The sequence below is a fragment of the Ctenocephalides felis genome, unplaced genomic scaffold (genome assembly GCF_003426905.1).
Source record: "Ctenocephalides felis isolate EL2017-DRISC unplaced genomic scaffold, ASM342690v1 CF-g0.4_SCAFFOLD_03571, whole genome shotgun sequence".
In the NCBI taxonomy this organism is placed as follows: Eukaryota; Metazoa; Arthropoda; class Insecta; order Siphonaptera; family Pulicidae; genus Ctenocephalides; species Ctenocephalides felis.
The window spans coordinates 34,391,289-34,408,862 of record NW_020539725.1 but is presented as its reverse complement, the minus strand read 5'-3'; positions in this window follow the sequence as shown (position 1 = coordinate 34,408,862).

Below are 17,574 nucleotides of genomic sequence, written 5' to 3'. Positions count from 1 at the left end.
ACATCGATCAAAACCAAAGAAATAACTGCGTGTCTTATTTTAAATGAAAACCCAACGGCCTCAACTGCAATTCGATATGCGTAATTTTATCATTAGAATTTCTTCAATACTGATAATTTTTAATTTTTTGCAGCAATACCGGTGAAGGACTATTTTAACTTTGAAACATAACGTTTGTAAGCTAAAATGCAAAAAACTTTGACGAAGCAATATCTGTTATATCACATTACTTAATTTCTTTATTATTCTAGAAATATTTTAGACAATGTACTCAAATTGAAGTGTATTTATTTTTACAAAGTTTGTTTATTGTTCTTGAACAACAACCAGAACTTAACTAACTTAAGAGTTATATAAGCTGTTTTGTTGATTTGACTTGATATTATTGAAATTACTGTTACTATACCTATACCTTAGGTATTACTATACCTAATATTAGTCAGTTTTACATATGTCAATCCAAATAATTGTTCTAATTCTGTATCATAAATTATTATTACTATAATTTTCAGTAATAGAGAGAATACTTATTGGTGCATCAATGCCGGATCAGGGCTATTTTTACTTGGAAATATATTGATAGCAATATGTTTCCAAGTTCCAAAACCTTTGTCACTACTGCTTGACAACTGGCTGCCCAAAACGGAATTGATTTTTTTTTTACAAAATTCTAGATTTGTTTTTCGAGAAGGTATTATAATTTTTAATTTTCAAGATCTCATGTACTTGACTGGTTTTAGTTTTTTCATCAATATTTTTAATCGGAAAGAATAAGAATATATTGAATTTCTTCATGCATAAAGTCATCGAAGGAGGAATAAAACATTTATATAGTTTGAGAAAAAAAATCCTGGTGATTGAAAAATGGAGCGAAAATTATATCGAATCAAATATTGTGATGAAGGACTTACAAAAATCGGAATAAAATTTAAAAAGTAGGTGAATAAGTGAATAATGAAAAATAGTATTCTTATAATAGAGTATATGTATTCGAGCCGATCATTTTTTTAGATTAGAGTTTAGTTTATACTTGTGTTATCTCCATTCATTTTATTTCTTTTTCAAAAAATAAGCCTCCTTTAATTCTGCATCAATGTAGCAGCATCCAAACGTAAATCTTTCAAGTTTGCTTACAATTAGTTGAATGCATGATTTTAAAATTATTTTGTCAAATAATAAGTTATCCACTTTGAGAGTCCTTTATGCATTCCGATATCATAAAACCAGTCGGTCACTTTTATGTGTACTTCAATTATTTAAAGTGGGAGCCAAATGTGGTCTCAAGCGCACTGCCGCCGATCTCGTGCACTCACCGCCTACGTGTTTTACATTTCCCGCCCGTTGCAGATTCTTTTGCCGCTGAATATTCCGCTGAACTAGACAAAAATTTCTCTAACCGAAATATGTAATATCTCCACAGCCAAAGAAATATTATTCGCCGAAAGAGACAAGCATAAAGAATCGGAATATATATTATGGTGAACGGCAAGTATAGTATTCTCGGTATTTTTGTGAAACTGATATATTTTACCCCAAAACTATATATCAAAGTAAATTTTATGACTAATATATGCAATAATGTAACTATGTTAATACTAATGTATCATCATCAACTATGCCATCATCAAGTATAACCCTGATATTCTTCGACATCGAATCAATTGATTATTGCCTCGAATAGCCTAAACAATAGCAATAAGTAATTAAACTATAGATTTCATAGTGGAGTAAAATATCCTTTTATTATTTACAGACAACTATGAAAAAATAAAACTAAAGCGAATTGATATGATATGTTAATCAGAACTAGGCAGAGTGTCAATATTAATTTATGCTATGGCGTACTCTGTATAATCAAAAGTGTATGAAAACTTTCATTAATGCCGGTATTGTTTTTACATTACCAATTACACAAATATTGAATGGTATCTACGGTGTTAGTAATTTCTCATGCATGAAAACAATGTAATGTCAATTAGATTATTCATGGGGTTTTATAAATCCATATGTTTTGTGCAATATTGCGTACTGTTCACATTATTTGTTTATTTGTTTGGGGTTTTATGTCGAAAGGTGTAATTATACGAAGAATTTAATTTACAATTGCCCAACACAATCAAATTATATGGAATGTAAAATTCTCGTTTGTGTTCACACCAAATAATTTGATCGGATCATCGAGTTTTTTAAAACAATTGTTGATAGCACCATTCGAATTATGTATATCTATCAACGAATATTATGGTGTCATAAATTTTTTGGTACATACATATTTATGATAAGTTATTGCAATGAACGTTATTTGACATTATTATTGAATATTGCTTTATGGATTGAAGTAATGTTACTATTCGTTATCAAAACAAAAACACACACACGCACATATACTTTTTCAAAATTTGGTCTCATTTGATTCAGAATGGCTTGAAACGTCATGAAAACAAAATTAGCAAATCGTATTTTTTATGAAAAAATAAACTTTTTCAACAGGAGGTTAAAAAACATTCACCTATGCGTCCATTTTAATTATTTTTTTAAAGTAAAATAAAGGTAAATTATCAATATCAAATCTCTAAAAACATTTTTGTTTATAGCCTTTTTCTTGCTGGGCTCAGAACAGTTGAAGAGGTCTTTGAAGTAAATTCAAGGCCTAAATTTGGCCTGTTTTTAGAAGTAGTTGTAGTAGAAATTAAAAGCCTATCATCTTTGCCATGAACTACCCTCTAAAGTTAGCGAAATAGTATGTAGTGTGTTATTTCGCCCCTTTTATAAGTATGTCGTTCTGTCAAAAAATGAACAAAAATGCATAAATAATCAAAATTCAAACACCTGGTTATTGCAATAAAGTTTATCGAGATCGCTAGTACTAATATAAGTTTTAATTATAAATAACAATGCATGAGTATTCAAAAAACATGGAAAAATAACCCTAAAAATAAACATTGTAGGCGAGATATAAGTTTGAACGACAAGACTGTGACAATGACGCTCAACATCTGACAGGATTGTGATTATGGTTTTCCTAAAGTTATACAGTCACAAAAACGTGATTAAAACTAGTGAAGTGTTAAAAAAGGCGACTATGTAATTTTATTCGAATATGACATTTGTTCATATTTCCACTATTTCTAAGATGCGATTTTTGTATTGTTTCAATCTGGTGATATCACCAATAATAATTTTAGATATAGCATATCCTTTGCAAATAGAAAATTGTTATGTACTTTGTCAATTGGCTTAAATGTGTTACATTTTGCTTTACTAATTAACGATTCAATTTGACAGAATATGTGAATTTGTGGTTAACGTATCAAGTATTAATATAGTACCAAATCAGACCCGAATCATCCCTTGGATAGTAATATAATTCACCTCACCGATATTTGACACATGTGCAATCGTGCATAAAGTGTCCGCGCAAGCACACCTTTACCTCAGCTGTCTACGCTAAGATATTACATATCAAGCTCAGCAAAAGGTTCTCAATATTATTTATTAAGCCAACATTTAATCACCAATAATAATGCATTAATAAAAATGATAAGTTATTGTTATTGCAAAAAAAACTTTCTTAGTATACTCATACATAGATCAATCAGAATAAATATTACACATTTAAACTATGTGTGAGTCTTTATGGCTTTGAGGATTTGTATCCAATAAGATATTAGCATTAGTTTTTTTTTAACTTTACTCTAAATCGTATGTTAATTTTTTCAGTATTCGTGTGGGCACTTTTTGTCTTAATTCATGGTAAATAATAATTCGGGTGACTTGGTAGTATCTCATAATTTAAGAAATTGAAAATTTATCATGAGATCTTCATGTTTTAATGACTTTTTGCTAATTTTTCAGAATAAAATGTTTTACGCGTTTGAGTATATATCTAGGATAGCATATGTTTCATTTTAGAAGGAATCATTCATAATTCTTTTTTTAACTTCCCGTAGGGTAAGTTATAGTAATGGGCCAAAAATCGAAAATAAAAATTTTTACATATTCTCACGTTTTAGAGGTTTCTGAATATTTTGGCATACCTCAGAAAAAATTGATGTATGTGTGGAGACCATATTTCGATGACGATTTTGGGCGTACGGATTATCCAATTTGAATGGTTTACGAATGCTAGTGATGAGGAGACATGATTATTAGTTTTTGACGAAGACAGGTCCAGCGGCTTTGGACATATGGAGCAAAAAGTGTTAAAATGACAGTTTTTAAGAGGATCAACCAATTTGAATGATCCAAAAAACATTTGATTCGTAATGATGGGTAGAAATGGTATATTAGGTTTTGACACAGGCATTCAGTTGTTCAGTCCAAATTAATGATCCAAAAAACATTTGATTCGTAATTATGGCTAGAAGTAATGAGTAGGTTTTGACACAGGCATTCAATTGTTCACTCGTTTCAGAGCTAAATGTGCAAAAAATGGCAGTTTTTTGAGAACTATGATTTGAATGATTTAAAAACTTTCTGCTTGTGTTGACCAAACGATTTTTTTATTTAATTTTTTTTTCAAATTAATTTTTTTTTAAATTTTTGAATAATTTGGGTTTTAATCCTATTTCTAGCTAAAGTTCTAAACATCACTTATATACTTCAGATAAATAATTTTTATTTTGCAATTCAGTTTATATAATACTTAAAAATATAAGACAATGTTCTTCATTTTAAATCCGATTTAAGTTAAGTTGAAATAAGTTTTGTTTATTTACTTTTCATAAAATAAGAATAATGAAAATTATGTTATTTATAATAATTTGCCTTAAGGCGCGATGCCACTAGTTTATATTTATATGTTGTCTGTTGATTTAGAATCTGATGATTATATTTGAAAAAAATACTATTACAGTTGGTCTTACGCTCTGTAAAACTGGTGTTCAACACTGGCACTCAGAAACACTGCTATTAATTTAAAAAAAATGTTTAGAGCCATATGTTCCAGTCCTCCAACGTATCTGAAAAGCCACATTCAGGCACAACATCTACCTTAGTTGCACATTGAGAAACCACGCAAATTATTGCATGCACGAGAAATGTCTTAGTCGGCTACGTTCTCCCTGGTAGCCACGATCCGGTGCTACGTCTACCGTAGACCGTTCCGGACGAACGCGGATGTACCACGATCTTTATGGGACCTTTATAAATTCTGTCTTTTGTGGCTCTCGCACTTCCGAGAAAACTCTTTATCACATGTATGTATGGAGTTAGAGAGCTGGCGAGAATTTTAATGTATATTTAATTTCACTTGGACGGCGTTTTTAAGATTTTATATGAGGAAATAACATGATGCAATTCAATCTAAAACATTTAGACATTTATTGTATATTACATATATTTTATTATTTCTATTTTGACTTTATATTTCAAAAAAAATATATCAAGTTTTTATTATAATACATGCTAAATATGTTATTACAAGCATATATTTGATACAGAAATTATATTTTCTTTATTTTAGTGAACAACGTTGAAACGTATAATTAAATAATTACTGTAATAAGCATATAGAAGGAGCAATCAATGAATAATTAACTTTTACACTACATATTTTTTAATTATTAAAAATTTTAGCTAAATGTACTTTGTGTTTATTACTATATTAAATAAACAAAAAAGTGGCTAACCGTACTGCATTTATGTTAGAATTTTTTAATTTTATGTAAGTAAATAATCTATTATCATGTATGCTTTATATCAACTTTATGTAAGCTACTCATGTATTTGAAATATTCAAATCAAATTAGTATTAGGTTCGTGAACAGATATATTAAATTTTAGCCTAACGTCTTCTTATATATGTCACTCATATAGAAATTCATTAAATATGTTTACCATTCCTGGTGTAGTCTAATAAGCTCTTATACTAACCATACAAAAATTTTCATATTCAAGTCAAATGGTCGTATACACAAACGAGAAGAAACTGTGCAAATGCATTTTTGCATAAAAGCTTGGATCACAACAAATGATAAATTTCATTTTTAACTCAGTTTTATACAAATATTTTTGAAACAGTTTTAAATAATGTGCGTTTAGTACAATTTAAACGTATTTTTGTATTAACTTTTTATAGTAATACTATAAAATAACTTTATACATTGCTTGCATATTATTACAAAATATTTTTCATTTATCAAAAAATTTCAAATTTTCATATTATCAAAAAGTTTTTTTATTATTTATATATTTTTTATATTTTTATATATTTATATTATATATATACGTTTTTTATATTTTTATATATTTATATTATATATTTACGTATATATATATATATATATATATATATATATATATATATATATATATATGTTAATTATTATTTCTTATATATATATATATATACATATATATCTTTCATGGTGTTTTTCTTCTTTTTCCATCAATTGCTATTAACACATATCCCTCAGAGAGTAACCTTGTTTTATGCTTGACTGTATGTTTTACTTATTTAAGCCAAGAATATTTATGCCTATAATTCTTACGTTAAATTTTATGTCTCTGATGCAGGTGCATTGAGAATAACTGTAGCAGTAAACAGATAATTTTCCGCATTTAATGTATGGAGAGCACAAAATTATTATGAAATATTATTCTGTGTTTGGCATTTTTATAGTTATAATAAAAATGCAAAGTGCCCGTGTATATTTAGTAGAGAAACTGCCGTGGTTGATATATGAGGCATTTTTATTACGAGATATTCATAATTTTAATGCATATTTATATTTTCTGTTTATCATGACGATCTTGAAAAATTTAAGTTTACGTTTTTGCACAATTTGGACTAGTTTTACAATTATCTATTTAGGGGAACAGATTTTCGTTTGAGAATTGAAATGTTGGAATGTTTCTTCTCGTTTGTATATGCATTATATTTTTATATCAATATTTAATTTTTCATCATATCTCCTACCCTCAAACTCGTATTTCGTGATAGTAATTCAAATAGTCGAATCAATTTGGACCCTGATTACAGACAGTGAATGTTTTCCACTAAATTTCAATTCTGAAAGCTTAAAATTTACTTCAGAAATCAATTTGTTTTTATCAAGGTTTGTCCAATTCTAACCTTTTTTTGTAATTTTCGGATGAATTTTCTTTTTGTGAATTTGTTTAATGCGAAATTGAAAAATACATACAGCTCTTAGTTTCATCCCGCTTCCACACATTTCATATATCATAATAGTCATTTTAGTAGTCCATTTAATTTTTATTTAGTACGATAACTGACAGATTATCTTTTTTATTGTGAATGTTTGTCACTGAAATTTGATTCAAATTTTTCTAAGTTTATCCGCTTGATATATATTGACTATGGTAATATTACCATCGATAAAACTAGATGCAGAATTATCGCTTGATATACACAAGTACTATATAGTTTAAGAATGACTTGCAGAAAGAGCAATTTTAGCAAAATCAGAAGAACTTGAATTTAAAATATGCAGATACAACAGATTTTGAGAATTTTGAATCTCTAAATGTGTCAATTCAATTTAAATGATAAATCAGTATCATCAATATGCCCCGGGGACCACCACATGTTACATGCTTTGTAGTGGGTAAACCAATCATTTAATTTGTTTTAACTACCCCTCTTAGTTATATAGTATATACGTGTATATTCACTAGGGTTTGTCGGTTTTTAAAAACCGGTTTTAAAAACCGGTTTTTCGACGAAATTTATGAAATTCGAAAACCGGTTTTTTAGTAAAAAAAGCCGGTTTTTACTGTATAAATGAAAAATGACAAATATAGCCTAATATAAAATGCGATGCAGCGTTTTGATTCTTGGAATCATATCATATCGTTCAATAGCGTTTGGAATCTTATCAGTCTGCTATGGTTCCCAGAAAGGTTTTTGTTATTTTTTGTCTAATGTATATATTAATTCTAATGTTTATACGAGTGTTTATATTAATTCATATCAATGGACTTCTTGTTTCTTTATGTGCAGTTTATAAGTTCAGTATTCAGTGTTTAGTGCCATTGATCGATATTTGATACATATATAATACGAAATATAAGTAGTTATTTTATTATTATAAAAATATATATTATTATTTAAACTATTTATATTTTTGTATTCTAAAATGTCAAACTGAAATGGAATTATTTAAAAAAAGTTGACAAAGAAAAAGCGCGTTGTATTTATTGCAATAAAATGCTTTCTTGCAAAGGATCAAACACAAGCAATTTACATAATCATTTGAAAACAGTACACGATAAAAAAAAACAAAAAAAAATTGTCAGATTCCGGCTCGACTTTCAAACATGTACACAACCACGTATTTTTAATTTTGTGAAAAAAACTAGTTTAGAAGAAATAGTGTCAAAGCTCGCTGCATTAGATGGACTATCAATTAATTGCATAACAAATAGCTCATTTATAAGAGAGTCATTACAAAAACGGAATTATTGCTTACCACAGAATAATTCTAGGGTTATGGAACTTATTTACAACTTTTACGAATCTATAAAACATGAAACTATAAATGAAATAAACTGTATGAAAAATAAAGGACAAAAATTTTTTATAACTTTAGATGAATGGACTAGTAAAGGAAATCGAAGATATTTACATATTTTTGAAATCACATTTTATCAAACAAAAAAATAATTAGAATTTTGAAAATTAATTCATTGAAACTACTTGAAATAGAAAATACTCGCGGCTTAGCTTAATTGTTTTTAAAACTAAAATTGATATTATCAAGGATGTATCTAATATTTTTTTTAATTTAATAAATGTTTTTTTATTTTAAATTGATTCATTTATTCGAAAATTCGAAATTTTCTTTCACTATCATAGAAATATTTACATTCTTATATGTGAAAATAATGCATAAATAACGAATAATTATTTTCAAAATTATTTAATCCACATAAACTATTATATAACTATTTTTGATCTACTAATTAAAATAAAAATAATTTTGTTTACTATCCATAAAATTTAACAATAAATAATTTCAATCAAATACTATTTAAAATCGCACTAAATTTGAGGATAAATTTTTGTTATTAACAGAATATTCGAGCAAAAATTTATTTCCTATATAAAATTCGAAAACCGGTTAAAACCGGTTTTCTGGCAAAATTAAAATTCGAAAACCGGTTTTCTGAAATGTCGGTTTTTGTATAAACCCTAATATTCACATCAACAATCAGTTTACAATATATATATATATATATATATATATATATATATATATATATATATATATATATATATATATATATATATAATGGGATGGTCCTTAACATGGACATTTTCGAATTTCCTTGCTCCTAAGGGCTCAAATGGTTCCAAATTGATGAAAAACAATTCTCTGAAAGTTTTAGCTCTTAATGTTGTCTTTTAGATAGAGCGCAATTCAATCAAAGATTTGTATGGAAATAGCATGAAAAAAATTTGCAGAGCGTTCAATAAAAATGACACAAATTTTTACTTTTAATTTATTTGTCGCTAAGTTATACCTAAAAAGATATTTTTTATTTTCAAATTTTTTTCGATGCTATTTCCATACAAAGTTTGATTGAATTGCGCACTGTCTAGAAGTTAATATTAAGAACTAAAACTTTCAGAGAATTGTTTTTTATCAATTTGGAACCATTTGAGCCCTTGGGAGCAAGGAAATTCGAAAATGTCCATATTAAGGATCACCCCATTATATATTATATATATATATATATATATTTATATATATATATATATATATATGTGTGTGTGTAAAATTTATAACTATCTTCATCATTTTTCTTTAACTTTTATATCATGCCGGATGTAAATACATGACATAAATTCAATAAAGAAGATATTCGTCTGCAACGGAAGCAAATATAATTCATAAATATAGTGCTCATAACAAAAACATTTTAAAGTCATGAAGCTGTCTGTTGTGTGCTTTTTTACGACCTACTATAAGTCATTTCGCAATGAACGTATATTCGTTCGCAAAATAAATCATCAACCATACCATGCTGTATGGATGGTATGGGCGATACAGATGGATGTAGGAGCTATATATGCTATTGAACATATTACATGACTTGCATATAGGTAAATATATAGCAGTGGTTTCAAATTTATTATAAGAATATTCAATAATCATTCAAAACTTCAAATAACTTAAATATTGTGCGTGTTGATTTGAGTGGTAATCAGTAATATCTCAATGGTCGAAGAAAACAACCAAAGGTCAACAGTCAGCAATCGTGCATAAAGTTTAAATTTTATATGTCAATAAATAAAACGCAATTTATTAATATAATAAAAAATATTTATGCTATCTAAAGTCGACATATAGTTTTGAAATACAAACCGCTATATTTAAGAAAGTGCTTATATTAAGTTCTTTTTTCTACTCTACGTACTTTAGTATCAATAATTGTTATAATTAATTACTTGATTAGAGGTTGTAAGTATGAACATAATGTTTTGTTGCAAATATAGCATAATTAAATAGTATTTAAAGTTTGTTTCTACTATTCCATTGACGAAACCCGTTCTCATTTTGAGAATCATTCTGTAGTATTTTCCGACGTTTAGATTTATTTTCCCCGCTTGGATTGATATTTATCGAATTCCGTTAATATTTTTATTTAGTTTGCTATCTATCTGTGCATTCACCAGATTTGGCTTTGCTATATAGCATCGATAGTAAACAATAATCTTTGGAAGAGCCGCTTGATAATATTTAGTGTAATAATAATATACAGATATATTTATAGATGATTTTTTTTATATAAATGAAAAATGTTTTTTAAAGGCTACCATTCAAATAATAGAATAAAATGTATGTCTCAAAAAAATTTATAGACAATTTCTTGCGCTTCCCAGTTTGTTACCTTCTCAGTACATAATACATACAAATTATTTGATAAAACATAAAAAAGTGTAAGAATCACTTTCAGCAAATAATATAATTGATCATATTTGTGAAAAAGAACATAATATTTAAATTTGTGACCAAAAGTTGGTCTTCGAATGTTCTTGATACATACATGAGATATATACGTATAAAAATATGTAAGTTCTTATTATTTGGGACTGAATATTTTTTTTACTTTCATTTTTACTTTTTAAATTTTATAGTTATATTAATAAAATCTATAAAATATTTTAATATTTAAAAATATATTGAAGTAATTTTTTATTCGACTAACTTTGGTCCTATTGGGATAATACGCATTCACGTCGTGAAACGATAATGGATGCCGTCACGGTAGTATTTGGGAAAATATAGCATTTTTCTTTTTTAAGTTCTCTATTCTTGTTTGTTGCGGTAAAACGAGGTATTGACATAAGGATAGATGTTTGTAGGAAAAATAAAACTGTCAAGGAAAATTTCAACGATTATTTATGACCGAGTTCATAGCGTATCTTTATGCACAGTGGCAGTTTGATAATTTGGTATCATAAGATAAAATGTTATGAGAATAACGAAAAATCATGTTCAGTGTTTGCAGATATAATTAGGATGAAAACAACAATCCATTTTTCGCAATATATACCTTACAAAAATCTTTTGTAATTGCCGACGTCATAATACCACCCAGACGACCTCTAACATCTTTTGCTCTCGTCCACCAAAAGATCAGCCCTTGGTCGCTCAGCACAGACATTTTAAGATATAATTAACATTCCGAAGAAGAACTTTGTTTTCCTCAGAGAATCAGTTTCACTAATTTTACACCTTCTCGATGTTTCAAGTCAAGTTTGACACGAAAATTGGAAAAAGTAAGATTGACGTTATACATTTCCCACGATTAATACGATTTTCACAAATATATATAGTCATGGTGGTTTTTGAGGTTGAGCAAATTTAAAATAGTTCATCAACTATTAATAACTACCCGGGTGTTCCATGGTGTGAAGATTAAGTTCATGGACTCGTGTGGGCGGAGTAATAAGTTCGAACCCCGTTCTGGACAAACTGACATCGTGCAGTAGTTATGTCCTTTTTCACTTGGACGTTTCAAATATAGATGAAAAATATGTTTTGAATTCGATGAAAATCAATCATTTAGGGCACTGCGGTGTGAAATGGCTATGGAAAATCTCTCTCACTATTTTTCCCTGAATCGGGTTTGTTTAATACATAAAGACTATTAACGATTAAATACGATGACAATCAGGTAAATATAAAAGCCACCTCAAGGATCACCCGAATTCACCTGCCAGGAAACTACGCCATAGCACTACTAGGGCAAAATTAAAGAAGAAATTCATGTTACATTAACAAATGTCAATTTTCAACATTTTTGGCAATGGTCAGAAAATTTTGCATTTTCAGGCCTGCATCCTGCATGTTGCCCATTTCAGGGCAACTATGCCACTATAAAAATTACTATATAATAAAAATAATGTTTATATATTAATTTATACCTCCTTGAGTTGATGTCTACAGCAGTCGATAAATATATAACTTAATATATTATAAAATCAACAAACCGTATTTACGAAATTGGTCTCTGTTAGAAAAAATATTGACATACTTTCGTGGTAAACTCGAAAACACGGCTATTGTTGCGGAAAATCATTTCACAAATGCGGCAACCATTACGCGGCTGAGTCCATTCATGCACGGCAAAAAAACGATATTAAGATCTACAGCTTGACGATGCGTTTATCTTGTTTGTGTTGTGTACGTTTATGCGAGACTAGAGGGAAAAAAACGTTGAGTGATGGCTTTACAGAAGAATAGGTATATGTTGAGAATTTTTCACTTGAAAAACGCGCGTAGAGGTTCGTATAAATGGGATAAATGTTTTAGTTGGTTGGAAAGGTTGGGAACTTGCACTCTGATTTGCAAACATATTTGATATTTACAGAAATAAACCTTTTTCACAATTACGAACTAACTATAATATGCTAATCCCCATCTACCTAGACTAATCCATATTACCCAAATAATGCTGTAATAATGTAACTATAAAAGAATAATTGGTCCATATGCAACATTTTTTGTTCTGAAAAATGAGTAGATAATTGTCCAAAATGATTTTGATATTGCTCGTAATAATAGAAACATAATCTTCAAAAAAAGTATCAAAAAATGTGCTTACTTGACTGTTAGAATTTGTAATTTGCTCTAATGGTGGTGTGATTTTTACCATTTATATTGCTAACATCGCACGTAAATATTAAACAATGAATATTTGATTTTTATACATTCTTATATTATAATACTATTTATTTTTTCAGCTCTCTTAATTGTTGCTGGTGCTGCCATTTATCCAATTGGTTGGGATAATAGAGAAGTTCGAGAATCTTGTGGAAACGCATCGCACGTTTATAAATTAGGTATGATGATATTACTACTAATTATCTATAGATTTATTATTCGCAAAATAATATATTTTAATATTTTCATAAAAATTTGCATTTTTTTAAGATTTAGGCACTAGGACTACATAATTACAACTTATTTCGTGGTTTTGAGATGTAGCTTCTAAAGTTTAACATTTAATTTAAAAGCTAATAAAATATTTATTTTGTGGTTTTGAGATGTAGCTTAAATTTACCTTTTAATTTTAGAACATACTATTTAAGTTTTAGATTCATAATATTCTTCTAATTATTTATGATAAATGTTTATTTTACATACCAAAAATAAATATCAAATTACCAAGATTAATTGATTTAGTTTCAAAACATTTAGAGTAATTAACATAATAATTATTATGGTTATAAATTGAGTATGCGATTCAAATAAAATATAAGCAACTATAACAAATATATTGATTACTCTCTAATATGTGATGTTAGACATCATCAATGAACTAGAAATGATGATGAAACGTCTAGAATGAACTAGAATGTTTCTAGTAAATGACTAGAAACCAAGGTGAAAAGCTATAAGGTAAAACTTGTAACAAAATACAAATACGAATAATCTATAAATTAGAATAGACGTTTTTAAAATATTTTACAAAGCATTTGGTGAAACATTTATTGAACTTCAGTCTGTTTCATCAAATTATTTATCAAATGCATTCGTTTTAACCTTATTGTCAGAGTTTTCAGTACATTTTGCATAAATATAGTAGTAGTAAATAATACGTTGGTCGTTCAACAAGTACTTAACCTGCAAATGCAAAACATTGTCACGGATAACTGACATCTTCTTCAAGCTCGATATATTTGGCTCAGTGATGCTTCAACTGTTTCAACCCTTCCAAAAATACGTTTTCTCTAGGGCTGCAGAAAAGGCCGAAAAGTTGCGGTGAGTCTAAGTACTTGTTGAATGACCCTCGTTGAATTAGCCTACTTTGTCGTTATTCCTTTGATAATTGAAGATTTTTAGTAAGAGTATCTATTACCTAAATATTGAGCAAAATTAAAATAGCTACTTTTATATGGATGACTTTAGATTTTTTTATTTTAATTTATTTTATTTTCAATAGCAATCAGAATACGTGACAATTCTATGAGCTATTTGGCTTATGTCATTCACTCGCACACATACACACACACTTTCAAACGCACATATAAATTAATATGATAAATATTATGTTGATAGTTAGAGAATCACTTCAGTAAGTGATTCTACTATTCTGTTCATATAAAGTTGTGATAGTTCTAAGGGTCCTCCATATTATTATTCTTCTTCTTCAGTCTTCTTGAAGTTGATGTCTCAAGAAGCTGAGTGACTATAGAGTTTGTAAGATGTTCTAGTTTATGAAAATGTTTGACACTGTTGCTTTGTATAATTCTGTTTATATATTCAATATGAAGATCGTCGTGTAAGGTTTTATTGCTAAATTTTTGAAAAACGTCATTTTTCGAATCGTACATCTATAATTGAGGTTGTTTCAACTTATTGTAATTTTTGTGACCCCTTTGTATATTTGATCTATGTTACTTAATAATAATGCAAGTTTTATAAATATTTTGGTACAGTAGAACCCCTATTATCTGGACCTCAGTTATACGGATTTACGATTATCTGGACTACCAACCGTGACCAAGTTATATGTATGCACATAGACATACCTACAATTCGAATTTTTGCACGATTTATGCTGCAGTTTAGAATATGTATGCAAAATAATCTAAGAAAATATATATGTGTACATACATAAGGAAATGCTTATTTCTTATTAAACATTGTTTTTCGGTGATATCTATGTATGTATTTTTTATTTTTGATAAATACACATCATTATTCTTCATACATTGGATTATCCGGATTTTTGATTATCGAGTTAATCGAGGTTCTATTGTAATAAGTTCTGATGAAGTATTTCATACCATTTATTTATTACAAAGTATAGTTCATATTACAAAATATTTATTCTATATTTTATATTTTTCAGGCACGTGCGAGCTGTCGTGGTCCGTGTACATATTATCCGCGGCAGTGCTGGTCTTGCTGCTGTGCTTCTGTTTGAGTTTTTGTGCGTCTCGCGTCAAGGCGGGATCTTTTCGGATCTGAGTCTACAGCGCCGGCATGCTAGTCGACGCGGTGTAGACTCGACCAAAAACCAATCTTCACCGACCCTGACAAAAAATAAAAAACAGGAATCAAACCGCAGTTCTAAACGACAGAAGAGAGATTCTCCTGAACCAGATATGGAAGTCAGAAATAGTGCGAACGGCATTGATGTGAACGGTCAAATGCTTTACCCAAATGGCGTCAGATCTAATGGAGAGCTATTGGATGTAGGAAATACTTCTGCGGCTGCCGAACGTTTGGCGCACACTTCTGATAATGGAGATATTTCGCCAATATTTAATGCAACTCTTAGAAAGAGTGCTGGAGGTTCTATGAGGTTGCAAAGGAGTCAAACAAGTGGGCGAATATCCCAAGATAGTTCAAATCAATCTATTAAAAATGGTGTTACTAATGGAGTGAAAAATCTTGCTTCCAAACATTCTCCTGCAGCCCCTTCACCTCCAATTAGGCGTGGTTCAATAGATGTTAATAGTTCACTAAATAGAACATGCACCAGTTCTTGTGATCGTGTATATTCAAACTCTAAAATTAATCAACCTTTAGTATTAGGCGAATATTTGTTATGTGACGAAACTCTTAATAAAGAGTTGAAAACATTTAAACCTAAACGTGTTAAAAATGACAATGAAAATTTTACTCAAGAAGATAGAATTGCCGTGCATGTTATTGAAATGGTTGCAAATGGACATGATGAGGAAAATGTTGTACCGAAATGTTTAAAAATTGATTCAGAAATGTTTACTTGAGAATTATTTGTATTGTTTTTAGATATAAAAACTATATCTATGGCAATGTATAAACGTAATATAAAGAAAAGCGCTAGCTGATGGATTATTTCCCTTAAGGGATGTTTTAAATTAAGTTATATTAAAGTTTCATATTTTTGTACTGTTGTTTTGGATATTTCTCAATAATAGATATAGCATGTAGATAACACATAATGAATATTTCCAAATTCAAAATGTTGCGCGCGGAAGTAATAAATTTACTACGATATTTAGATATATTAGCATGATATCATTTTTATGTACTATACAAATGCATTTAAGTTAGTTTAATTACATAGATAATTATGTGCTACATGTTATTTTAAGTTGCAAAATATAAGCTTAAATTAATGTTTCTTTAATATATTATCTTGCCTTGCCATTGAAATTATATTAAAATAAATAAGTTTTTATTTATTGTTAAATATACCATTGAATATTTATATTTAGTCATTTCAAGCTCTATTGGATTGAATTAATCGCGAAAAAATTTATATATATATATATATATATATATATATATATATAATTATGTTCAAAATATTATTAATTTACTGTGCAGTAATTTATGCTAACGTTTTATAAATAAATATAAATATTTTTGTAATGTGAAAATAAACAAATTTGATTATGTGAGGTAAGTTGCTAAATATGTAATAGGGTTTATAACCGTTGGTTATTTTATCAACTTCATGTATAAAATATTCGATTATAGCAAAACTATAATTTGAATTGAAAGGCATAAATAAACATTAATAACACGCAAATGGTTAACGACGATTAATTGTTTTTGGTACTCGTGTTTTGGTTCATCAGAAATATAGAGGTTATTTATTTTGCATATTGGCTCCTTCCTCTATTAATGTTTTATCAAAATGATAATTGCTATTGAATAATAAATAGATCTTGAGATTGCTATGTAAAAATATATATTGTATATAAATATTTATTCCATAATGTACTAAAGTATTAGAATTTGTATATTGACAATATAAATATATGTTGCTGTTGATAATCATATAATTTAAAATGGCATTGAAATGCTACTTGCAAGAACTGAGAAAGTTTCAATTTTGCTTCAAATTATTTATGAATCGTTGAATATTCAAATTGCACAATAACGAATTTATTTCTCGTCATGCAGAAAGGTGTTTTTCTGTTCATTGTAAAAATCATCAATTGTAAATTGTATATTAATATATGCTGTGCAGAATTTATAATACTGATATATGCCGCTAAGTATTTATTGGAATTTTCGACGAAATGATGATATATTGGTGCTACCAATTTGGTGGTATTGTAAACAGATTGATATATTGACTGGCTTTGTAATCACT